The sequence below is a fragment of the Lontra canadensis genome, unplaced genomic scaffold, assembly GCF_010015895.1.
Source record: "Lontra canadensis isolate GAN:19392208 unplaced genomic scaffold, GSC_riverotter_1.0 scaffold17, whole genome shotgun sequence".
Classification (NCBI taxonomy): domain Eukaryota; kingdom Metazoa; phylum Chordata; class Mammalia; order Carnivora; family Mustelidae; genus Lontra; species Lontra canadensis.
In genome coordinates, this window is record NW_022631011.1 from 22,756,097 (window position 1) to 22,782,583 (window position 26,487).

A 26,487-nucleotide genomic window follows, 5' to 3' on the forward strand; every position below is an offset into this window, starting at 1 on the left:
CTTCCTTCAAAATGGCTCCTGGCTCCTGGCTCAGTCCCCAGGAGCTGGCGAGCCCGTGTGGTTTCAGTTTCTCTCACTCTCCCTGCAGGAGCAAGGACAACATACATGTGTAGCTCTCCATTAACTCCTTTTGAGACCCAAGACTTCCTCGATGATGGCTAATAACAAGCTGAGCATTTATTAGTGTCAGACACAGTGCCAAGCGTTTCCCTTGGATCATCTAGTTTAACAACAGGTCCTATTGTCCCTACTTTCCATTGAGGTCACAGGCTGAGAGAGGTCGTTTTGCTGGAATTCAAACCTAGCCTCGCCCTAGAACCTTAACCACTGTGCAGAAGTCCCGTGATGCTGGGACACAGACACGATGGGAAGGCAGACAGAAAATAACAACCAGTGCGGGGTTCAGAGGTGCTCAAGGTTGCATAGAGAAAAAACGTTCAGATGGTTCCTAACTTCAGTCTTCTCTTTTCTCCAGACTCCCTTACCCCCCACCCGGCTACTTTATCAGTTTTCTGCAGCTGTGACATCTTTTGCAAATTATTTCTAAAGCTTTATTTCAAATTTAGAAACTCTGGGGATCCCTTTTGTACCCAGTAGGTCAACAGAATGCAGGTCATCCCACACTGTAGAAGGAAGACAACCGTTTGCTTATTTCTCCAGCTCAACCTCCTCCCCAACTCCTTGTCACACTCTTGTGGTTTTGGTCCAAGCGACTCACCAACAACTCGAAAGACAGCCACCTCAGTTTGATGAGCGGCGATTAAAACCACAACGTGAATTCGGCATTCAGAACAAAAGCAGAGGCTTGGGCACATGCGCCATAGCCAACCCCTCAAGGCTGTCATGCTGGCAGGCTTTATTTTAAAGAAACATGATATACAGTACAACCCATGCTTCTGGCTGTGCTCTGGGTCAAGTTCAAGTTCTGGGACCATCAGCTTCCAGGGAGAGGAGTAAGAGAGAAATGGGAGGAGGGGAGGAAGTTTAGTAGAATTAGGAGAAATAGAGAAAAATAAAAATTAGGGAAGAGAGAAAAAGGGATAGTGGGAGAAAAGTTAAAAGAGGTAGGAGCAGAAAGGATTTATTTAAAGAAAACAGTGAAATAGAGAAACAAGAAAATAGGGAACACTGAAAGGTATGTGAAGAGAGCAGAATGAAAAATTGGGCTTTAGTAATGTGGCAGTTAAAAATAATGTGAAAAAATAAGTCATAAGAATGTAATGAGCAACACTGTGACTGCAGCTAACAATGCTGTGTTTTATATTTAATGGTTGCTAAGAGAGTTGATCTTCAAAGTTCCCATCACAAGAAAAGAGAATTTTTTAACTATGAGTGATGATGGATGTTAACTAGACTTACCGCAATGATCATTTTACAATATATACAGTAGCAAATGATTATGTTGTGCTCCTGAAACTAATATAGTGTTAGATATCAGATTATAGTTCCATTTTAAAAAATTTAAAAACTAGGGGCACCTGGGTGGCTCAGTTGGTTAAGCGTCTGTCTTCAGCTCAGGTCATGACCTCAGGATCCTGGGATTGAGCCCCACGTCAGACTCCCTGCTTGGTGGGGTGTCTGTTTCTCCCTCTTCTCTCTAATAAATAAATACAATTAAGAAAACATTTAAAAACTCTGTTCTCCACACTTCTTCCCACCACAAGGCACAAAGCTGACTAGAAATATAAATCTCTGCAGAAATAGCATCCTCTACTACTGACACACACACACACACCCCACATACAACACCCCCCTACATGCAACACACACACCCCACATACAATACACACAACACACACACAACACACATACCACACATACACACACCACACATACAATACACACACCCCACATACAAAACACACACCACACGTATAACACATACACCACACAACACACACGCAACACACATACCACACATGCAGCACACACCACACATGCAACACACATACCACATGCGCAACACACATGCCACACACAAAGAGACACATACCACACCACACACACACAACACAGATACCATACATACAACACACGTATACCACACACATAACACACACACAGACACGTACCCCATACATCACACACCATACACACCACACAACACATACCACGTATAACACAAACAACACACGCAGGCAGTGATAAGAAGGCATCAGGGAGCCTAGATTCTGTTCAGGCATATTTTGTGGTCTGTAGTTCCCCAGCATCCCCTTCCCTCGCCAAGAGACCCACAGTCTTCCAGGTCTCCTTAGCAAAGGGCAGATACACTAGTCTCTGCTGAGCCCTGTGATGTTGTCATCCCCCAAACATTTTCATAAGATAGCAAGTTAGGGACCAGTGTGTTCAAAGGGAGGATTTAGTCTATTTACAGATCCATATCAGTGGGTGGCCAACTTAGTTTGAATCTTGATAGAGGACAGGAAAACAAGAAGGCTGGCTTGCTCAAGCAAAGGTTTTCAAGTCTGCATTTGGAAAATACGTGGAGGATTTTCAGAGGAGTCAGCCCCTCCTTTCCAAGTCCCACAGGACCCATGATTAATACCGTGTACACAGATACTACTCTTCTGAGCCTCCAAACAAATAAGAGAATATTCTACAACAGCTACAGAGGAACTTTAATACATATTTTGTGTAGTTTAAGGAGGAACTTATGTCTTTTCTCCTTTAAAAAATATCTTTTCCCAAAAAGAATGAAAAAGAAATACAAAGCATTATATACCAAATGAAGAGATGAATACCGGCGTCTTCACCTTCCAACTTTTAATGACAGCAACATTTGTATACTTTCCGTAGGAACCGGTGAGATCCCCAAGTTACATACATTGTTTCAACTTTCCAAATGTCCAGAAAACACAGCCAACAAAATAAGAAATGCCAACACAAAGCAAGACACAGTCCCAGGGGCTTTATATCGTCCATAACACCTACCATGTGACCCAATATCCACCCACCTCCATCCCCAATATCCTGGCCTCACTGTCATAGACAGAGAAGGGCCCGGGTGTGGAATGAGATTCTGCTTTATAACAGAGCAAATAGAGAAACACCACCACCATCTGGGTTCTACCAGGAGTCATAACTAAGGTGCTTGTGTGATGTCCAGGTTCCCATTGGCCTCAGCAAACAGTGCCTTATTCATCACCGTGCTTGTGTGAGCAGAGGGAGCAGAACCGTTAGGATCCTCTGTACCACGGGTGGAAAAACAAACATATTGGCAAGGAGCTGTGGCAAGGCTCACACCCACAGTTGGAAGCTCAACCTAGTGGACGGCTCTGGATCCCGGGTACATCCATGATCTTCGTTGTGAACATCTTTGTCACGAGTATTTCCGCAGCAAACATTTTTGTCACGTAACTAATTGGCCAAAAGGCAGTTTTGCCATAAAAGATAAAATCACGAAAAATAAAAGAGAGATATTCATTAAAAAGGACATAATGAAACATGAATAACAAAAAGACTTTCTTGCAAAATACAAAATATTTGAGCACATTTAAAATGTGTGTAGTTTCATGGCAATACCGCTCAAATATCCAATTGTATTTTGTGGATTGTACGCAAGCGTTTGTCTTCAATGTCTTTCGTTCATAGTATTACACATTGTTTTTCTTGCTGATTCGTCTCTTCGTTTGGCATCACATTTTTTTTTTCACTAAAATGTCTTCCCTCATTAAGAGAAGTATCAGTTTCCAGTATTAAGATGTATATTTGTAACTGACCTTTGGACAGCGTTGTGAAAGCCTTCTAACTCTGTTGTTTGTTCTTGGCATATTGTCACATGCTCATTGATGAATGTTCCAAAATTCTGTGGGGAATGTGCGTTCAAAACTCTCTGTCACCATATACATCATTATGATGGCTAAGATTTACAGAAAAATGGGAGTATTGTGTCAACAGAGAAATGAAGCCAAATTGTCAGCTGGCTGATGAAACCAAGTGGTCAAACCAAACTATTAACCAGTTATTTTTTTCTTCTTTTACGGCAAAAATGCATTATGGCCAATTAGTTATTTGGCAAAAAATGTTTACGACAAAAATGCTGCAGCAAAGACACTTATGGTGAAACTCCCTAGAACCAGGTCTGGAACCCCAGGGCCCCTGGAACTGAAATGAACAGTTTGTAGCAGCATGAAGCTCGATTGTTACCTTGCAAGTCCACACCTTGGACTCATTGCCGGCTCCATTTCCTCAGTGATAAGGCAGTACAACTCCATAGTGTCCACTAACTCAAAAGTGCAGAGAGAAGAGAGGGAGGGAGGTAGGGACACTGGCATTTTTCTGCAAGGCTTTTAAGTTTTCCCATGCCATATGAAGCAAACGCTTTGTGTAATTTTCCAGTGGCCTTGATTAAACATGTTATGTAATTCAGTATAACTATAGCTTGAAGAAATTAAAGGCCAAGCCAGTCTTATCAAACGTTTGGCCCCAGCTAGAGATCCAGAAACATTAAGACATGCCCAGCTCATTTCTGTGAAGTTTGTTCCTTCGGATTCTCCCCTCCTTTGCTTAGTACTCAAGGCCTTTTCTGATCTGCCCTGATCTACTTTCTCACTGCCCCTGCCACTTCCGGCTTGCACAGTTAGTCAATCCAGCCAGCATGCTGGTATAAGCCCACAGGATTTTTGTGTAGCCTTTCCTGCCCCACTTCCAGCTCTCTCTCACATTCTCTGCTTATCTGAATCTGGTTCCGTCTTCAGAATCCAAGAGACACACTCCATCTTGGAGAAAATGTCCTTCACCACTCCAGTCCTCTAAACTCCAAACATTTGTTCAAGTCCAGGTCAGTCTCTTGGTATAGGAATACATTTGGCCAGCACTCTTTGTCAGCCAGTAACTTGCATGTGTCCCTGCCCTGTCTGAGCTCCTTCCTCTTTAACATGAATCCGCAAGGTGTGCCTGGGTGGCTCTGTCAGTTAAGCGTCTACCTTCAGCTCAGGTCATGATCCTGGAGTCCTGAGATCGAACCCCACATCCGGCTCCCTGCTCAGTGGGGAATCTGCTTCTCCCTCTGTCTCTCACCCTACTCATGCTTTCGCAATAAATAAATAAAATCTTTAAAAAAAAAAATGAAGTCACAATACTCTCCTCAATGGAGTTTTGTGAAGATGAAGTGAGGCAGGCAAGGCAGTCCATGAAGGTGCCCAGCACTGTCTCTGGAACACTGGTGGGGTCCCGTGAATGCATTGTCCCACCACCTGTGCCAGGCACAGCACTAGGCACGGTGTATGCCTGACATTGTGTATAGGCGATGAGCGGACTTGGGTAAATTTGAGCAAGTTTTAAAATTTCTCTGTGCCTCACTTTCCTCATCTTGAAAATGGGGTTGTTGGTAGTATTCCCATTTTAGCCTATATTATAAGCTTAAGGGAGTTAACACCAAAAGAGGTTCAGAATGTTGCCTGGGACACAGTAAATGTTCAGGAAGGCTGAGCTGTAATGCACATGAGGGCAGAGGGGATACCACGGCGAGTGAGACAGATACACATTCCTCTTCATAGAGAGAGTAGAAGATAAGACACAAATACATTTGAGCTACAATGCAACTCATTTGGTATTTGACATATGTTATCTGAGTTGTTAGTTATCTATCTACATGTATGTCTTGTCCCCTTATCAAGATGGTAAATTTATTGAGGGAGGAGGGCCTGGATCCAACTCCGCCACATCCCCCACTCTGTCTAGAGTGTCATGTATATGGCAGGCATTCAATAATCCTTATTGCTAATTACCTAAAAGATTGATTTTTCTTCTGCAGTAAAAACTTTATGATGAAGATCCTATTCACCAGTGAGGCTCTATGGCTTTCTGTCTTGGTGTGTTCAAAGCAATGTGTGAAAGATTAACATATAATGCATAACTTGTGGACCACGGGACCTCCGAGTCTCTCCCACCTATAAATTCATCGTCATCTGGTTCATACACATTGAGCTCAGACACCATCAACCTATGGCCAAAGCTGGCCACTGGTCCCCCAAGTGGCATTTTTCCATGAAGTAACAACAACAACACATTGTCCCATTTAACCCCAACAATATCCTATGAGGCAGGGACTGTTACCATCTACATTTTATAGGTGGGGCAATGGAGGCTTACAGGAGGCAAGGTTACTTGCCAAAGCCACACATGAAATCTGAAGCCAGGCAGGCTGGCACCGGAAAGTAGGAGTTTAGGGGGAGTGTGTACAACCTTATGCCAGGCTGTCTGGGCTGGTGACAAAGAGACAGCCTGGTCTCCCCTAACAAGAAGGCAGGGACATATAAGCACCAATGGCAACCCCCGAGGGAAGATTCTTAGACTTCTTTCCTCACAGCCATGGTCACAGGTGACCATGTCACAGGTGGCCATTTTCTCATGGGGCTCATAGCAACTAGACTGCTCCTGCTTGTCTGGGAACCCTGACTGAGCTTCTTGCCCTGGACCCCAACACAAAGCCCTCAGCCAGGGTCCCCATCAAGGCCTCCTACTCACAGCCCCTCACCCATGGCTCCCCACCTAGGGCCCCCTCACCAAAGGCCCTACCCAGATACCCAGGACCCCCTTCCAAGGCTTCCCACCCACAGCCCCCCACCCAGGGTCCCCACCAACAGTCCCTCACCCAGAACCCCCCACCCAGGGTCCTCTGGAACAGAAACACTAACCCCCGACTTCCTTCCTTCCCCCTTGTACTGTCTCTTCTTGGTAATTTTTTTTTTTTTTAATTTATGATTTTCAGCCCAGCCGGTTGTTAGCCTGCTGTGTTTGGAAATGGTAGATGATTAAACCTCCCAGGCAGGTGTAAATGCAACCTTTGTCATCTGGAGGCTGGGAGAATTACCTAGTTGGGCTGCTACCTCCCTCTGGCTCCAAACTTTCTGCTCTAGCAGACCCTCAAAGGGCCAAGGTCTATGTGGCTTAAGTCTCTCAACTGATTTCCCTGCTCTGAGCCCAGCCCAGAAGCTAGGCATTTCAGAGGTACCACACAGCCACAAAAACACTGAACAGAGCCTAAAGTTCAGGGGAAACATCAAGCCTCTCTCTCTCTCTCTCTTTTTAGGGATTTTTTACCAGGTAAATAATAAAAATATGCAATCATTGACTAGGCTTTTAAACCCGACTGAAGATACATTTGCATTTCTGTTGCCAATAAAGATTCCCACCAGTCCCTTAGCGTGGGTAGCCACCCTATAGCCCTCAGAATCCCCTTGTCCATTTGTCCACTCAGATGTGGCTTCTGGCTTGAGTCCTAGGGAGCTACCACCAGATAGGGAGGCCAGAACCAGACCCAATGCAGCAGCTGGAGGAAGCCACTTCTAGAAATGGGCTGATGAGCTTCCCTGCTCAAGGAGGCCCCTCCAGTCAGCTCCAGGCCCTGGTTGTGGCCCGTGAGAGGGACAGTCCCAGCCAGGATTCCGTGGTGTGCTGTGCTATTGCTAAACTGAGGACAGGAAGTTCTGGATCTGCATTAAGGGCCTCCACAGCCCCAGTGCTCTTGCAGAATCAGCCAGAAGCCTGGTGTTGACTCTTTCGGGTCGAGTTCTCACCAACAGACATGTGCTTTGGGAAGGTTACCACTGAACAAATAGCATGCAGCAAGTGTGCTTTCCGTGCACGTTCCCAACGTGCTGAGCTTGGCTACTCCTCAAGGTGAGGGGAAGGCAGCGAAACCTGTTCCCAGGCTGCTCTCCTGTGTCAGAGGCCTCTTCCAGGCGCCCGGTGCCTGTCAATGAATTTCAGTGTCCTTTGGGCAAAGAAGTAAAATTCGACTTGGGAGTTCTCTGTGGGCAGTAAATAAATGTTTGTCCAAGAGGGAATGAATAAGTCAATAAATCAATTAACGTGTGTTTAGTGAGTGTCACCCTGAGCCTGGCCTTAAGGAAGCCAACGTAGAAGACTCGCCCCCACTCCAGCAGCCGCAGAGACAGGTTGCAGGACAAAACTAATACCCATGAGATCAGCCCACATCACCCTATGCTCCAGGGCTCTCCCTACACTTAGAAATTTGCTTCAACTTTGTTCCAGTTCGGTCTTTGCAATTTATGTTCCAGGTCACACAGTTCCACAAATTTTGCCGAGGCTTTTGGTTGAAAAGGATAACCTGGTCACCAGCAAGTGGATGGTGACGTGCTGCAGCAGTGACAAGCACGTCCAAGGTGCAAGACGAGCAGGCTGGAGGTGCCGGCATTGAGCGCTGGTCGCGCATGTTCAGAGAGGAGAACGGGGTCTCGGGCAGTGCTGGGAGCAGCAATGGGGAGGCTGTGAGAAACAGCAGACAGCCTCCCACACCGTGAGCGTGTTTCTCTCAGGGAGAGGAAGCAGCATGGCTTCCCGCTAAGGGTTCCTGAAGTGCGGAAGGATGCCATCGTAGAGGTGTATTTGGAGGACAGGAGCTGGCCACAGGCAGATCCGCTTGCAGGGGATGTGCAGTGAGGGGGCGGGGGGAAGAGAAAGGGCCAATCTTAGAGATATTTTAAAGCAGTAAATCCAGAATGGTGATGGAATGGTGACGAGCAGGACTTACAAGACAGCAGCAGGGGGAAGAGGCTGGCACACTGACTCTGTCCGGAGAGACGGGGTGGGGGTGAACACACAGTCGGGAGAGATGGGAACGTGTGACGACAAGCAGGAGTGGGACCAGCACTGGAGAGCTCCTGAAACCTGGGCCCCTGGTGTCCTCTGAGCGGCAGAAGGACTGCCGCACTCGCTCCCCCCCTACTTTTGGTCTCAAGTTCTCCTTTTCTCCTGGTTCTCAAATTAGCCTCATTTTACCCCCAGATTTCTTTCCTATTCAGGCTTTCCTCCTCTTCTAATGACTGGCTATTCATTTTCAAGAAAGAGATGATGTTGCTGGAAAAAAGATGCACTAATGAGATTTGTTCTCAACATGGAATCCACAGACTTGGACACCATGGGGAAGCTCATCTCTGAAGGTTTTAAGGATCCACGTCCAAAAGACCACTCCTCAAAGCACACCAGATTCTTATACAGGTGAAATTTGAATAGAAAGCGAGGGGTATTCTAAACACAGAAAGAAGGGGGAAAGAAGCCACCTGAGGAGATGTTAGGAAGGAATGTGGGCCCCCCAGGACAAGTAAGGGACGGGCTTCAACTTTCCATTTGGCACAACCCCCAGGAATGATTTTTGTCTGTGAAGTCCTTGTACTGGGCAGGAAGTGGATTAGGAAAAAAAGAGATACCAGGCCTATATGGCTGATTGGATGGATGGATGGAGTGGCCTTAACATTCACATATTGATTCAGGGATATTTGTGCCAAGCACTGTGCTGGAGTTGGAGCACCCCTCAAGAAAAAGAAAACACAGTCGCTGCACTTTGGGGACCCACAGTTTATGTGAAGGAAGACGAGGACAGATAATCCCAACAGTGTTAACTGTCCTATTAAAAAGGTCCAGTAAAAAAAAAAAAAAAAACGTCCAGTAATAAGGGACCGATTCTCCCTGGAGGAGGTGGGGAAATACCATGAATGAGGAGACATTTGAACATTGGGAAGATAGTAGCATACACACACATAAACATATATAGATATGTACCGGCAAAACATGCAGACACACACGCATATATATACATAAACACACCACGGAGATACACAAATGTAAATGCACACCTATGCACATAAACCCACACATGCAGAAACACATGTACACATACAACAAAGGTGCATGCAGAACTCACCAAGTCAAGGGTACACAGAAGTACATTGTGGACCGTAGGCTTGGTATGCACAAAAGCAGGAGGGTATGATAGGGTCTGAGGTGTGTTCAGAGACTCAGCAAAGTCCGAGAGGCTGGAATGCGGGTCTATGAGGGGAAAGCCAGAGAGGAGACTGGCGGTCCTATGATGTCATTAACTGACATGGGATGCACAGGAGAAGCCACCTGGATGGGGTGGGGAGGCGGTGACAAAATAATGAATCTTGTTGGAGACAGGCTTTTCTCTCACCATCTATCTCTTCATCTTCCTCCCAAAGTAGCCTGGAAGAGCCCCCCACCCCCAACAAAGCCTTATCGTTTGATCTACCACATTTTCCAGAACACAAAATGGACAACTGAGCATGAAACAGGCTTATGCTCACCAGAGAGTTTCAGATGACAGCATTTGAATTTACAACCATCCTTCATTCTGGAAAAGGACTCCAAACGGGTCAATATTCAGTATGGGGCACTCTAAGTCTTCCATTTAAAATTATTAAGACACTTTGGCAAAGGGACAAGATGACATTCTAATACATGCTATAAATTCGACATATAATGGTGGACCTTAAACAAATGTTTATCAAATGAATGACTGTAATGACTCTGTGCCAGGCCCTGTGCAATATGCTGTAAGTGAAGTAGAGTCCCTGCCCTCAAGCACTTCGCAGTCGAGTGAGGAGGACAGGTGTGTAAACAAACTGTTAGAGTAGGATTGCGGTCATCTAGGAGAAGAAGCAGGCACATAATAAGAGTTCTTTATGGCTAAGGTACAAGGGGCAAGGGGACGTGTGGCTCAAGCCTATAGCAGCGACCAGGGTGCCAAACTGAAGAGTCTGATCTTTATTGGGGAGGCAACATGGAGCCACAAAAGAGCTTTAAGCTGACGAGTGACATTAGCAAGACTGCATTCTGGAACGATCACTTTGCAGCTGTGCAGGCAATAGTTTAGCTAAAGAAGACTGAGGGGAGGATGGGCTAGCAGGGAGGACATTTCAAGGTGCAGATGGTAGATGTTGACTTTCCCAACCAAGGGAGCAGCAGGAGGGGACAAAAGGGGAGGCACACCTTTAGAGCGTGTTCAGAAGGTAGGTGCGATGGAGCTTCGTGATAGATTCTGGTACAGGAGGTAAAGGGGAGCGCACATCGAGGGGCTCCCCTGGTGTCCTGTTTGGGTGATCAGGTGGTTGGAAAACCACTAACAAGAGAGGAGAGCCAAGACAAAAAGCAGTTTGAAGTGAGATGGTGAAGGGCAGGAGGAAGAAGAATGGATTCCAAATTGGACATGACACATTTGAGGAGCTGAGAGCCATGTGAATGGGGGGTCAAGAAAGCAGCCGGGTATTGAAGACATCAGGGGTAAAAACGGGGTCAGCCGGACCCACTCTGCCTGACCTTGAGCCTCAGAGTCTTCAACGGAATGATGAAGGAGCATACTCGTATGTGACCCCAGCGAGTCAGAAAGTGCATCCTTGGGGTATGAGTGGATGCCCGCAGATGAGCATTCCTTCACATCAGAGGGAGGCTCTTAGACCCACTAAACCTTTCTCGCGCTGTGCCACAGAGGAGTGTTTACAACCATATTTTTCATGAAAAAGAGCCTCCAATGTCTGTTCCCAGGCCCCCGAAACAGCTCTGAAGATAACACATTACTTGGGATACCCAAGAAATCCTCCTCCCTGATGCCAGCACTGGATTTCATACTGGCCTCCTCCGAACCCCAAACACAGTTGTTCTCAGGTGCCATTTTTTAATGAGCCCCTGAAAGGTGCTCTGTGTGGGAGTCCTTCCTCTCTGCATCCTCCAGGTAACATCCTCTAGCAAGAGGAATGGCGGGGAGGAGGGGGGGTGGGGGGTGTTGTGCCTCAGGCTGACTTCTATGGAACAACAGCCATTCACCAGCCACCTCCAGACCCCGTCCTCTCTGGACTCCAGTAGAAATAATTCACATTCTTTACTGAATTATTAAGTATCAGGCATCATAAGACACCTTCATATTTCAACAAACAGGCTAACACAATTGAATATCCATAACCAAAAAATCCACCTCAACTCCTATCAACAAACTCTTGCGTCATATACAAAAATTAACTTGAAAAGAATCATAAACCTCAAACTATAAAATTTCTAAAAGAAAACACAGAAGAAAATCTTTGTGACTTTGGGTTAGGTAAAAATTCCTTAGGTAGGATACAACAAACGGTCGCCATTTTTCTTTTTTAAGTTTACCAGCTGAACCTTGCCAAAATTTAAAAGGAGTTTTCTTCCAAAGATGTGATTAAGAAAATTAAAAGATAAGTCACAGACTGGGAGAAAATATTTGCAAAAGACATAGCTGATAAAGGAATCTCACAACTCAATAATAAGAAAACAAATAACCCAGGGGCACCTGGGTGGCTCAGTGGGTTAAAGCCTCTGCCTTCGGCTCAAGTCATGATCCCAGGGTCCTGGGATGGAGCCCCGCTTTGGGCTCTCTGCTCAGCAGGGAGCCTGCTTCCTCCTCTCTCTCTGCCTGCCTCTCTGCCTGCTTGTAATTCCTGTCAAATAAAAAAAAAAAAAACTAAAAAAAAAAAAAAAAGGAAGAAAACAAATAACCTGATTTAAAAATGGGGAAAATATGGGAAGCTACACTTCACCAAAGAAAATATATGGCAAATAAATACATTAAATATATTAAATATTAAACATATTAAAATATGTTCAATATCAGTAGTCACTAGGGAGATGGCAAGTTAAACCAAGTTAACCAAGATGAGATACCACTGCATGCCTATTCGAATGGCTATACCAAAAAGGGAGAAAGAGAAAAAAAAAAAAAGGAGAAAGATAAAGAAAGAAAAAAAAAAGGAGGGAAGAAGGAATAAGGGAGGGAACAAGGGCCTAGACACTTCTAGGTGTATACCCAAGATTAATGAAAAGGTGTTCACACAAAAATATATGCAGGAATATATACGTGAAATGGGGGTAATAATAGTGTCTATATGTTAGGGTTGTTGAGGGATGAAATGAGATGACGTATGTAGAGGCTCATAGTAAGCTTTCTAAAAATATTAGCTGCTGTTATGAGCTGAATCATGTCCCTCAAAATTCATTATTGAAGTCTGAACTCCCAGAACCTCAGAATGTGACTGTATTTAGAGACAGGGTCTTTAAAGAAGTTAAAATGAGGTCATTAGGGAGGGCCCTAATCCAGTATGGCCGGTGTCCGTACAAGAGGAGGACATTTGTACACACACAGGTCCAGAGGGAAGACCATGAGAAGACACGGGGAGAAAGCGGCCATTTGCAAACCAAGGAGAGAGGTCTCAGGAGAACCAGTCCTGCGGATACCTTCATCTCCGGACTTCTAGCCTCCAGAATTATGAAGAAATAAATACCTATTGTTTAAGCTACAGTCTGTGGCATTTTGTTACAGCAACCCTGGCAAATAAATGAAGCTGTTAAATCACCACGTAGGGAGACTGGTTTAAGTGCATTTATGATGTCATACAATGATATGCCGAGCAGCCACTGAAAACAATGCTCATGCAATTACTGATCTATAATAAAATATTATTAATGCGAGGGGACACTGGCTACATAAGAGTATGTATAGAATAAAGCTCTCATTTGTGTGTGTGTGTGTGTGTGTGTGTGTGTGTGTATAAATAAAAAAGATATGGGAAGCATGACTATCTTAGAGAAAATCTTATGGGATTTCTTTTCTTTTTGCTTATTTGACATTTCTATTTTTCTATCATGCATTACAAGAAAAAATGTAGGTGCTGGGGCATCTGGGTGGCTCATTCGGTTGTTAGCTTTTAGCTCAGGTCATGATCCCAGGGTCCTAGGATCGAGCCCCGAGTCATGCTTCTAGAATAAAGCCCCACGTCAGGCTCCCTGCTCAGCGGGGAAGTCTGCTTCTCCCTCTGCCCCTCACCTTGCTTGTGCTCTCTCTCTCACTCTCTAATAAATAAATAAATAAATAAATAAATAAATTTTGGAGCCTATCACTCTGAGGTTGGCTACAGCTGACATCACTCAACAGGGGTCCCCAGACAGGAGCTGGAGGAACACAGGAGTCCATGGGTCCCGGTCTGACTTCAGGGTAGAAGAGTGTGGGTGGGCCATCCCCTCTTTGAAAAGCCCAAATCAATCAATTCTGGAGAATTCATTTCTGGCCAGTTTCCAGCACAGATTCCAAATAGAGCCCCCCCATTCTCTCTTTCATTGCCACCAGCTCCTCCTTCCCCCATGCCTGTCTTTCTGGAAAGCCCCCAGGTTATAAACACAGTGTGCCAGGATCCAGGGGCCAGGAGCAGCCTACAGGACATTTAGATTTGCCCCTAGGATTAATGACTTTAAGAAGCGTTTGCCAGGAACTCTTCAAAGCCAAAAACAGAAGCCCTGGAGCATTAAATATAAATAAATACTTAGTTGATTGGTTTCTTCCTTGCTTTTCAAAGGGCAATTTACTTCCTGGATTACCATTACAGTAGTCTGCTCTCCGGAAACCAAGATTATTCAAGGGCCACAGCTCAGGGTTGGGGCAAAAGAAAAAAAAAAATCTAAAGATCACCTTGTTATAGATCTGCTGTGAGCTGTTTCCTTGAAGTTAGCCTGCATCTGGTAAGGCAGAAGCAAAAGTGTTATTATTGTGTGTGCCCCACCTAGGCATTTGTTGTTTCTGACAGCAGACTTGTATTTTTCTCCCTTTGAGGTGTATTAATTCTTTTGGGGGCGTTGGGTAGCAGGAAGCCCACTTTCTCTATGTTAACAAGAAAGCAGGTGTCTGTCTCTGTAGCTCAGATAGAGATTCAATTCAACATTTAATGAGCTTCTAGAATGTGCCAGAAACCATATTGAGGCCAGAGAGAATGTGACAATTTAAGACCTGGTGCCCAGGGCACCTGGGTGGCCCAGTTGGTCGGGCGGCTGCTTTCAGCTTGGGTCATGATCCCAGAACCCCATGATCGAGTCCCGTATCGGGCTCCTGGCTCCGCAGGGAGTCTGCTTCTCCCTCTGATCTCCCCCCCTCTCATGCTTTCACTCTCTCTCTCAAATAAATAAATAAAATTAAAAAAAAAAAAAAAGACCTGGTGTCCATTGTCGGAAAATATGCAATACATTGGGCAGACACAAGGCTGCGGAGATAGTTATTACAACAGCATGTGTATTTAACCAAGGCCGACACATATGCAGGTGTGTGCTTAGAGATCTGCCCCGAGGGAGAGCACCAGAGGGTCCCCAGGGCAGGAGACTGGGAGGTGAGGGGGGGGATAAAGGGGCGGAGTGCATTCTGACACCTTTGCTTGGCACCCTGCGGCAGCTTGGGGTGAAGTGGTGACTCCTGAGACAGGAGCGTGGCCATTCAATTCCGTTTCAGGAAGAGTTCTTTCATGTTCTGATACAGTCCCTCACATGATCACCTCTCCGTGGGCAGTCTTGGAGCTAACGTTAGGTCTTACGCTCCCGGAAGAATTCCCATATTCATGTTGGAAGACTCTGGGGGACTCTTTCAGTGTTCCAGACTTTGCTGACAACGTTACTGCTGCCACTGGGAAAGGCCCCGTTGCCTACCTTGTGTTTGGTATTTCTCATGGAGTTTTGCTTGACCCACATGAAAAACAGATTCCCAGAATCGCAGAAAGTCTGTGCATAATTTTAAGGTCATTTTCCTTACCCCAAAGAGTCTATGTAAACTCTGGAAAGTGATACCAGAATTATCCTAGGGGTGCCTGGGTGGCTCAGAGGGTTAAGTATCTGACTCTGGATTTGGGCTCAGGTCAGGATCTCAGGGTCATGGGATGGAGCTCTATGTTGGGCTCCAGGCTCAGTGGGGAGTCTGCTTCTCTCCCTCTGCCCCTTCCCCCCCTCAAATAAATAAATCCTTTTAAAAAACAAACAGAGAATTACAGTGTTGGTGACAGGTTCCTTTCGCAATCTAATTGGCTAGAAGAGGAGACAAATCACAAATCACAGGAATGCTCATTTGGGGGTTCCATACAAAGAAGAATTCTTGACCTTCAAGGTATTGGGAAAACTAGTCTTCACATCTCATCAACTGTTCTTCATTCTCCTTCCAGCAACCAAACACGTTCTTCTTAGAGATTTTCCATATGCTATTTCATGTACTTCATTAGAATGCCTTTTCTCCTCTTCCTGATGACCTGTCAGCCACATTTCCTTCAAAATCTGACTCTGGATGGTCACTCTTCGCAAACGCTCCAGTCAAACCCATCCATCTCCGGTCACTCCATTACTTCCATTCCTTGAAAGCTCACTAGCTCCAAATCCAGTGTAGGGAGTGATTCAGCATGCCATCGATGTGATGCACGCAGTGTAGAAAACCAAGTCCAGACGCTGAAGCCAGGATTCAAACCCATGCACCTCTAGCTGTGAAAGTAGTCAAACTTGTAGAGCGCTCAGTAGGTGCCAGGCACGGCTCAAGTGTTTCACCTGCACATCTTTGCAGTTAGAAGTCCACGAGAGATGTACTATTATTATCCCCACTTTACAGACACATAAACTGAGGCAGAGAGGATAAATACCCAAAGCCACACAGCTAATACCAGTGGAGCTATGATTTTAAAACCAGGCTGTCCAAGTTTAGCATTCGTACTCGTCACCACTGGAGACTTTGAAGGTACCACTTACCCTTACTTCTCTAAACCACAAGATTAATTTATACTCCGTTTGTTGTTTCGTGAGGCGATCAAGTCCTTTCAATACATGTTTGCTTTGATTCAAGGACAGAATCACAAACTCATCCAGTCCTTCATGCCTTGAACAGGCACAGCTGAAGGTCCACAGCTGTCCAGGCCATCTTGGGTAGATACACGTACTGTGCCTGCTGGGTTTTTTTGTTTTGTTTTGTTGTTGTTGTTGTTTTGTTTTGCTTAAGATTTTATTTATTTGAGAGAGGGTGTAAGAGAGGGAGAGAGAACACAGAGGGAGAGGGAGATGCACACTCCCCATTGAGTGGGGAGTCTGATGCGGGGCTCAATCCCTAGACCCTGGGATCATGACTTGAACCAAAGGCAGACCCTTAACTGACTGAGCCACCCAGGAGCCCCAACTGTGCCTGCTGTGTGCTGAAGGTTTACAATGCTCCTCTACACCGGGGACCTCCCATGAACTACAGTAAGAAGTGGAGTTTGATTAGCCTTAGAAACTAAGTTGTAACTGGATCTAGGCTGATGATTATAGGACAATTTACTGACTGACCAAAGTACTGGCTATTCCAAAATGGAGGGAAGTATAATCCGTTCCCTTTGGAGAATCGCTTTCTTTTTCTTGATGGATTACTTCTCCTGAAATACAATTTTCATTATGTCTGTCTAGGGAAAAAAACGAACAGGCTACATGTCTTGAGCTATGTGTAGGCAAACCTTCATGCCAGACCAGGAGCTACCCGACTTGGACACTGCCCTTAGGCAGCTTCATCTTCCATGACCCCTCCATGTGGACCATGAGTTTGTTCATTCATTCATTCAACAGATATTTACAGAGGGCTTACTTTGTGCCAGGCACATTTCTAGGCACGAGGGATATAGCAGTGAACAAAACAGATAAAGCTCTTTTATCTTCATGGAATTTATGTTGTGGTTGAAGGAGACAGATGATAATCACATAAATACTATATACAAGGTGGTGGCAAGTGGTATGAAAGTAAATGATACCAAGAGACAGTGGGGGGTGGGGATAGGTGTCAGGGAGGAAGTGGCTGTTTTGCATAGTGTCATCAGGGCTCCCTGTCTGAGAAGGTGGTATTTAAGCAGAGATCCAAAAAGGATGAGGGAGTAAGACATGTGCAGATCTGCAAGAAGGTCATTCAGGCACCACAGGTAGCAGTTTCAAAGGCCCTGAGGCAGGAGGGAAGTGTTTGGCTGGCTTGGGAATATCTAGGAAGAATGTGTGGCTTGCACAGAAGAGGCCAACAGAAATAGACCCCCTGGAGTCTTCAGGGCACTTTCCCTAGGCTCTTACTTTCACTGAGATGAAAAGACTTTAGAAGAGCCCAAGCAGAGGTGTGGACTGCCCTAGCTGGACTTACCCCAACCTCCTGCTGGTCCCCTCCTCTCACCTTCTGGGGCTTCTTAGAGCTTGTGCTCTCCTGGCCCATTCCCCCACCCACCCCCAGCCCACCAAGCTAGGGGATCAGCTCTTTATTACCCATCCAGACAGGAGCCATCATTGTTGTCTTCCTAGTTCATGTTAATCTTTGCCTTTCCTTAACCCCTAGTGGACATACCACATGGCAGTCTTTGAAAGTGCTATCATACACTTCCTTTTCTTCTTCTTCTATTTTTTTTTTTTAGTATTATTGACACATAGTATTAACACTAATTTCAGGTGGTTTCCCTCTTATGTGCATGTAACTTTCTTCCTTCCCTTGGTAGCCTGATAATATCCATATCCACATGCCCAGGCTAAACCCATCTCCAGTAGAGCTGTGATTTCAACCCAGGCTGTCCAACTTCAGCGTTCATGCTCTTTAAACGAACAGCCTTATCAGGGTTTGGTCCAGACTCCTCACCACCATCACACCCAAAGTCAGGCTTATCAACCTCTTCCTGAAATGTGCTTCCCTACTGCCCATGATCTTTATTTTGGTAAGAGGCTTCACCCAGCTGTCACCCTCTGGGTGGGAGGGCAGCCTCTGTAGCTCCACACCCACTCCGTTCCAGTCCCCATACAGCCTCTGCCCAACCCTTCCCTCCACTCTTACCTCTGCCACATTGGCCGAGGCGCTCACCCCTTCTCCTCTTGACTGTGAACCTGGCCTCCCTCCTCGGTATTGTGCTTCTCTCTAACCAATTTCCCCCTTGCTCCTCAGGTGATGTTTCTAAGAAGGCAAATCTGCCTTTATTATTCCCCTGCTCAAACCCCTCCAATGGCTCTCAGAATAAAGTTTAGATTCCTTTGTTTGGCGAACTTTATTTTTTTTTTTAAGATTTTATTTATTTATCTGACAGACAGAGATCACAAGCAGGCAGAGAGGCAAGCAATGAGAGAGAGAGAGGGGAAGCAGGCTCCCTGATGAGCAGAGAGCCCGACGCAGGACTTGATCCCAGGACCCTGAGATCATGACCTGAGCCGAAGGCAGCAGCTTAACCCACTGAGCCACCCAGGCGCCCCTGTTTGGCAAACTTTAAAAAATAAAATAAAGTCTCCAGGACCCAACAACTCTGCTTATTCAGAATTGAGATTCAGCATTTCAACAGAGTAGAACCACAGAATTAAACTAAAAAAGGAAATTATCAGGAAAAAAGACTCACAAGGGTGTTATGTTAAGGTGGAAAAAAAAAATAAGCTTAAGTGGAACAGAATAAGGAAAGGATAACTTGGTTTAATCGCCATTCCTGAAAAACAAGCACCCTAGGTTTTCTGACAACTGTACATTCAATATGTGACAACAGCATGCTGTCACCATCTGCAGAAATACCACTCCCAGGTCCTGCTCTGGGGGTCACACATTTTCAGCAGAATGTTGGCATCCTGGAGTGTCCCCGGAGGAAGATGGCTAAGCTAGTAAGATTCTGCAGACCTAGCCAGGTAGAAAAGTTCTGATTTGTTTGCCTTTCATTCGGTCCCATTGAAATGCGTCCTTGACCATTATATGCCATGCTTGAAATCACAAAAGTATGTTATGAAACTTAAGATAGCTTCCAGATCACCCCCTGCCCTAGGACTCTAGATCCCCCTCACCCTGCTCCACCTTTCCCCCATTTTCCTCAGCACTTATCTCCCTCTGACATACTATGTAATTTCTTTATTTATTATGTATATTATTGTCTGTCTTCTGCTAGCTTATGACCTTCAAGAAGGCGGGGATCTTTGTTGCCTTTATTCAGGGATGGATCCCAATATAGTGTGTGTGTGTGTGTGTGTGTGTGTGTGTGTGTGTACGTACACTAATATACTATCTCTATATCTCTGTTCTTTATATATTGAGTATATATATGTATGTATATGTGTGCATATATATACATACACATATATGTACACTGTATAAATGATAGTCTAGTGGAGGCTGACATGGAATTCTGCCCATCAATTTTACTATCTCTCCCTTTCAGCCCAACTGGAAGATGTGCCTTCTATGGTTTCAGCCAAATTGCTAATTTAATGTGCCTTCCGTATTTTCATCCAAGTTGTTGGAAAGTGTGGGGCTATAGGTATGCTGATGTATGTGCCCCAAGAGTATGTAGAAGAATATTCACAAGGTCACAGGATCAAACATTGCAAAAGATTATGTGCACCTGTCAATCAACAGAGGTCCGGTACGGTCATGTAATAGACTCTCTCTCATACAGTCTTTTTTTAAATGATCTGCAGGTACTGCTTTATCAGATCTATAGGTACTGATTTAACCTGATTTCCAAGATACTATTAAGTTAAAAAAGGGATTTCCTTCTTTTTTTTTTATTTCCTTTTTTTTAGGGCTGATTAAATCCTGCCTTATGAGACAATACAGCTGGTCCTTGAGGACATTATGCTAAGTGAAAAAAGTCAGACAGAGGAAGATAAATACTGTATGATATCACTTATTTGTGGAATCCAAAAAAGTCAGACTTAGAAACGGAAAATAGAATGATAGTTACCAGGGGTTGGAGGATGGAAGAAACTGGAAGATGGTGGTCAAACGGTACAAACTTCCTGGGATGCCTGGGTGGCTCAGTTGGTTAAGCATCTGCCTTTGGCTCCGGTCATGATCCTAGGGTCCTGGGATGGATCTTGGCATCTTGCTCCTTGCTCAGTGGGGAGAGCCTGCTTCTCCTGCTGCCTGCTACTCCCCCTGCTTGTGCTCTCTCTCTCTCTCTGACAAATAAAATCTTTAAAAAAAAAAAAAAAAAAGGGTACAAGCTTCCAGTTATGAGGTGAACATGTTCTGGAGATCTAATGCACAGCATGACGACTATGGTTCGCATACTTTATTATTATATTATATAATATTATATATCATATATTATTAAAGCAATACTTTAATACTCTATTCATACTTTGAAGTTGCTAAGAGAGTAATACTCTCACCACACACGTACTTGAAGGTAATTATGTGAGGTGACAGAGATGTTAACTATTCTTACCGAGATAATAATTTCACAATATATATGTGTATAAACCATCACATGGTATCCCATAAACCTACACGATGTTATATGTCAATTATACCTCAAGAAGTCTTGGGGTAGGGGTGGAGAGTGCATAATATCATTTATTATCCTTCCATGTTTGTGTTTACAACTGGGGGCTTGAACTCACCACCCTGAGATCAAGACCTGAGCAGAGATCAAGAGCCAGATGCTTAACTGACTGAGCCCCCCAGGCTCTTCCTATATATATTTTTTAGTCCTAAGAAATTATAGTATCAGGGGCATGTGGTTGGCTCAGTAGGTTAAGCCTCTGCCTTCAGCTCATGCCATGATCTCAGGGGTCCTGGGATTGAGCCCCTTGTCAGGCTCCCTGTTCAGCAGCGTTCATGCTCTTCAAAAGGACAGTCTTCCGAGGGCTCTCTGGCTCTCTTGCTCACTCACTCACTCTCTCTCTGTCAAATACATAAAATCTTTTTAAAAAATTACTGTATCAGCCTTGCTCCTGCTTTTGCTTTGGTTTCTTTGCTTGGATTTTGGTGGTCGCATTAGTATTTATTTAACGGGTTTGTTTAGGAATAATTGAATGACCAAACATTAATCAAGCCCCACCGTGTGTCACGCAGGCGCTAGAACCTTTAAATATGTTATCTCCTTTCATCCTAGGACATAGGGGTCACTATTCCTATGCTGCAGTTGAAGAAATTGAGACTCCCCGATTTGCCCAGGATCAGACAACTCCTGGATGCTACCGGACCTTACCCTTCCATCCCCACACTCTGTCACGGTGGAGCCTGCCCAGGCATTTCTCGGTGTCTCCTCTGGACACACAGACTATGCCGTACGCCACTGTACCCGAGCATCGTTGAAGCCTTCAAGGCACTCCGTCTTCCTGTCTTGGAGGAACCTCCCCCCTGCAGAGATGTGGAATGAGGCCGTATTGTCACAGCCCTGTCAGAGAGCAGGAGGCGGTAGGCTCGTCTCTCACCTGCCCAGCAAACGGAACCTCACAGACAGGCCCCAGACTGGAGAACAGCCACCAGTCCTGCTCTGACATGGAGACCCAGTGCCAGCCTGTCCCACTAGCCTCCCTGCCAGCACTGGGTTTCCTTCTCCTACCTGAGGGCTACAGAGGGGGAGGGAAGCCTCAACCCATCAGGGCAACCTCCATATCAAGACGGGCTCTGTTGTGTCTAAGACAGAAGGCTGGAATTTAGTTAATTTTATCATTTTAGGGAATTCTCTGTTTTAATGAAAAGAGGTGACCTTGGGGCTGGTGGCGTCACAGATAAGGAGTATGGACAGCCGCAGCAGATGGGTGACCTTGTTCTGCTTATTAACTGCTTTCCTTCCCCTCTGCTTTTCCACACCCCCTCCCTTGATTTCATTTTCTAGTCCAAGGTTTTCACACCAGGAGGGGAAGGAATAATTAGCACAGCCAAGCCTTGGGAAAGTGCTGCTTCAGGGCAATCCACATGTACATGGCCAGACCTGCAGCCTTCAAGTTGGGGTGGGGGGCACCCACTGGAGGGTCGAGGCAGCCAGCCTGGCTCCTCCAGGGCCGGGGGATGAGGCCCTTGGCTGGCCCAGGCCAGCTGTCTGGGTACAGACACTCCAGAAAGTGTTAACCCAGTGGGCTGAGGAAATGAGGGAGCTGCTAATTCTCAGCTGTGCTAATTCAATCCCATTAGACAAACATTTATTGAGCGCCTATTAATGCTAGGATTCAAAGGTAGAAGCTGGGGTTTCTAAGAGAAGTGATGCTATTTGTCCCCAGCACCCACCAACGAATCCACCTGTGATTGTTTGGGTTGACAGAGCCCCAAGGGAAGACCTGCCTAGGGATCGAAAGGAAATTACTGGAATAGACTAAAGTGAGAAATGAGCCCAAGAACTGAAACTGGAGGGACCACTCGGCCCTGGGAAGTCTGCTCAGAAGATGAGAAGGAGCCACACCAGGCAAGGACATGGAGAAGCTTGGGGGTCCCAAGGGGGTTCTATATTGTAAATATTCCATCGATCACGCCCTGAAGAACGTCCACCTTTCTCATCTTGTAGGTACTGATTTGTGGTTTGAAAATATGTTTTCCTGAGATAAATGTCATGTGATAGGGGGTGAGTGTCACTGTGACTGTGACTGTGTGTGTGTGTATGTGTGTGTGTGTGTTGTTAATATGCTTGAACAGCCATGGCCTCTAACCAGTTCCGTCTCTTACACCCTGGGAAGTTTATTCACCACATACTTCTGTTTATTCTATGCATCTCACTGGAAACCCGCTGACATATTTAAAACATGAGACAACTTCATCGGCTTGTAGGTAAGGAGATCGTATGATGTGCTCTAGTTGTATTTCTCTAAAAACAATCCATCCCATATGTAGACGACTTTCCAAGTCGATGTTGGGGTAAATCCCTGGCGCTTTTCAAACAGGGGCATTTCAGTGATTTGGCTTTATTAGTTTAAAATCTGTTCCACACAAGTGCCTGCACAAAACCTTTGTTTTAGCTGAAATGTGCCTTCTAAACTAGAGTGCGCTGTCTCTTCTCTGCCTTCGAGAATAGAGCATGCTGAACATTCTTTCCATGACTCAGGGTCTCATTCATTATATAATGAGAGCACTCCCACATCGTACAATACAAGTCTTCCAAGTGCTGTTGAAGTGCTCTGAGCTGTTTTCCTTTACACTGACAGAGAATTTATTATTTTTTAAATTTAAGCTTGTGTTTTTTATAATTGTTTTCCTCTTTCCCCCAATGTGAAGCTGTGAATTTTTAAAAAATTGCTTTTGGCTTTCCAAATTTCTCACACCCACTTTGTGGCTGATACTGATAATGATGACAAGCATGCTAACACGAATAACTATTTATTAGGCAGCGACCATGTTACCTGGCACTGTGCTAAGCCCTTCAGGAATATGTCTCCATTTAATCCTTGTAAGACCCCTATGAAGCAGATACTATTTTTATCCTGCTTTAACAGATGAGGACACAGGCTTCGAGAGATAAATGAACGTGCCCTTCTTCACACAGCTGGAGGCAAGAGGGGAAGTTACACTGACCAAATTCAGAGCTCATGCTGTCTACCCCTCTGCTGTCCTGACTCCTGCTGTGGCCTGGTCTACGAGCCAATTAAAACCAGTTATAAATATTTCTAAACTAAGAGTTCCTAGACTCCGAGGGAGGATCTGTGACGTTCTCCAATTTGTAAAGTCCCTGAGCCTTCACAGATGTCCTTTCCTTTCTGTCATTTTTGTCCGTGGCATAGTTGAAATACCTAAGATTGCTGGCAAAGTGAAGCTGGCTAACTACGGTGTTTTGTTTTGTTTTTCGGGAACAACACCTTGCTTTTATACAGCACTAATCCTAGAATTTGTCCAGAGACATTCATATTGAGCACCTTATTTATCTTTATACATCTCTGACATGTGCTTTCATTAGGAGGCATTATGATGGCAGCTTTACAACTTTTAAAATGAAGTTAGGAACACCAAGCACAAAAGGGAGAATCTGTAGGAATCATGGATGTGCATGCTGACCCCAACATTTCCTTGACCCATTGTCCCAGGCTGTAGGACCACTTGGCCCTCAGAAGCCCAAGATCTACTCAGATACCATTAGGCAAATATTTGTTCTCCTTTTCTGTTCTTTTCCATGTTTTTCCATTGCTCCCACACTGCTTGCTGACGTGGGAGGCCCCATGCCAGGTGCCAAAGGCAGCTTTCTTCCCTCCCATTCCTTCACATAAATAGCTGCTATAGACTCAGAAGGGTTTGCAGACTTGATGACCATATCTCTTCACCTGTCCAGCAGATGGCCATTCTATTCTTCCAGTTTCTCAGGTCAAGCCCTTAAAGTCATTCCTGACTTTTCTCTTTCACGGCCAACCTGTCAGAAAATCCTGTCAACCCTACCCCTCAAAACATATCCAGAATCTGATCCCTTCTCACCATGCCCCTGCTCACCACCTGATCCCAGCCTTCCTCACCCTCCAGGTTATGGCAACTTCCTCCCCGGGGGCTCTCTGCTCCCAGCCATGACCCCTCCCTCATTTTAGTCTCCAGACGGTAGCCAGAGCACTTCTGCCACAAGTTAAGACAGACCGTGTCACCCCTCTGCTCGAAACCTTCCAATGGCCCCAGCTAAGGCCAAACAACCACCAAAGACCTTTGGAAGGCCTGCACCTCCCTCACCCTGGTCTCCCCCACCCACTCTGTCCCCCTCCCCTCTCGTCACAGCGGCCTCCTCTAGGTAATAGTTGTGTGTGTCCTTTTAGAGTTCAGAGTTTGGTTTTTGGCTTTTGACTTTCAAGCTTTTGACCTGAAAACGAACACTGTAATGCTGTCTAGAGAGCTGCCCAGGGGTCGTCAGGGGACTTGATGGTGCTTGACTTTCTTCACGTGGCCAGCAAAGGGCCCTAACCATCCCCACCCAGGGTAGTGGATGGTTCCCTCCTTCCACCAGGTGTGCTCCACCCACCACTGGCCCCTCCCCCGCAGGCCACAGCAAACACTGGTGGCGACAGTCAGGACACATTTTCTTTTTCTGTTTGCTGTATGTGGCAGAATGCCCAGGGCCGGCCCAGCACTGGCATTTCAGGGAGAAATTCCTGGCTAAAGAGACAACTGGAGAAAAAGGGAGGCATGGAAATCCCTACAGGTCTCAACAGTTGTCCTTCAAAGCAGGCCGGAAATGGGGCAGGTTAGCAGGAAGGCTTGGGGCCTAGTTCAGGCCCAAGCAAAGCCAAATCAGAGAGCTGGGCATCTGGAGGGAGGAGCCCTTCATAGGCCAGCACCTCCCCCCCAACTAGGGGTCAACATCTGGGTGCCCAGGCAGCCAAGGCCAAGTTCTTTCTTCTGTCTCAGCACTTCTCAGTGTGCAGGGTCAGGGAGGGGTCGGCCCACCGGCAGACCAGCTCTGTTCTCAGCCACATCAGGCCGCACCTGCACACACTAGATGCCCCAAGCCTGCCTGCCTGGGAAAGGAGTGTGTCCAAGCTGGCCCTCTTCCTGCCCCCCTGCTCCCACCAACCCCCTTTTCCTTTGATCAGGAACCCAGAGGTCCCGCCCCCAGGTGTTCTTAAAACCCATTCTTCAGGCTATACAAACGGCTACTTCCCCTCCTGCCTTCCAGTCCTTCTGGACTGACAAAAGAGCCCTGCTCCCAGAAACACTGTCTCCTGGAGTCAGGAGAATTCCTGGAATGGGCAGGGACCTTGCCTGAAAAAGAGAAAGGACAACTGTAGGTAAAGGCAGAGGGGAGCAAGGGGCAGATCAAAGAGAGCCTGGACAGGGTCAGGAGGAGGGAGTGCTGGCAGGGAGACAAATGAGGCTCCCCCAGGGGTCAGCCCAGGGACAGGCGTGCCTCGGCTCAAACGCACAGTGACAGCGCAGAAGCGCTTAGGGAAAGACCGTCATTGCAGAGACAATAGATGGCAAAGATAAGAGAAGGTGTAAATTAATGGAGAAAAGGGCCGGCCAGAGATAAGGGTATCTCCCTCTAATTAAAAACGTACAGCCTCTCCATCTCCAAGGTTGGTGGTGTCCCAGACTGTCCTGTGTCTGAGCTGGGGTGGGAGCTGAGGCCCAGGAGGGGCAGAAATCTTGCTGGTTAATAATTAGCTCCTAACTGACTCGGCCCTATCCCCAGACAGGAGGAGTGAACCATCCCACGTTACCTGAGATGAGGAAGGGCGCGACTTGCCTAACTCAGGAAGAGCTGGTGGGAACTT

General features: G+C 45.9%; 1 long non-coding RNA gene across 1 annotated transcript; it reads right to left on the reverse strand.

Moving 5' to 3' along the window:
- LOC116868989 lies at positions 1 to 26,487 on the reverse strand. Its single transcript, XR_004382932.1, has 3 exons — positions 26,434 to 26,487; positions 14,243 to 14,289; positions 1 to 82 (listed from the first exon to the last, which is right to left on the reverse strand). It is a non-coding gene; the product is annotated as an uncharacterized LOC116868989 (long non-coding RNA).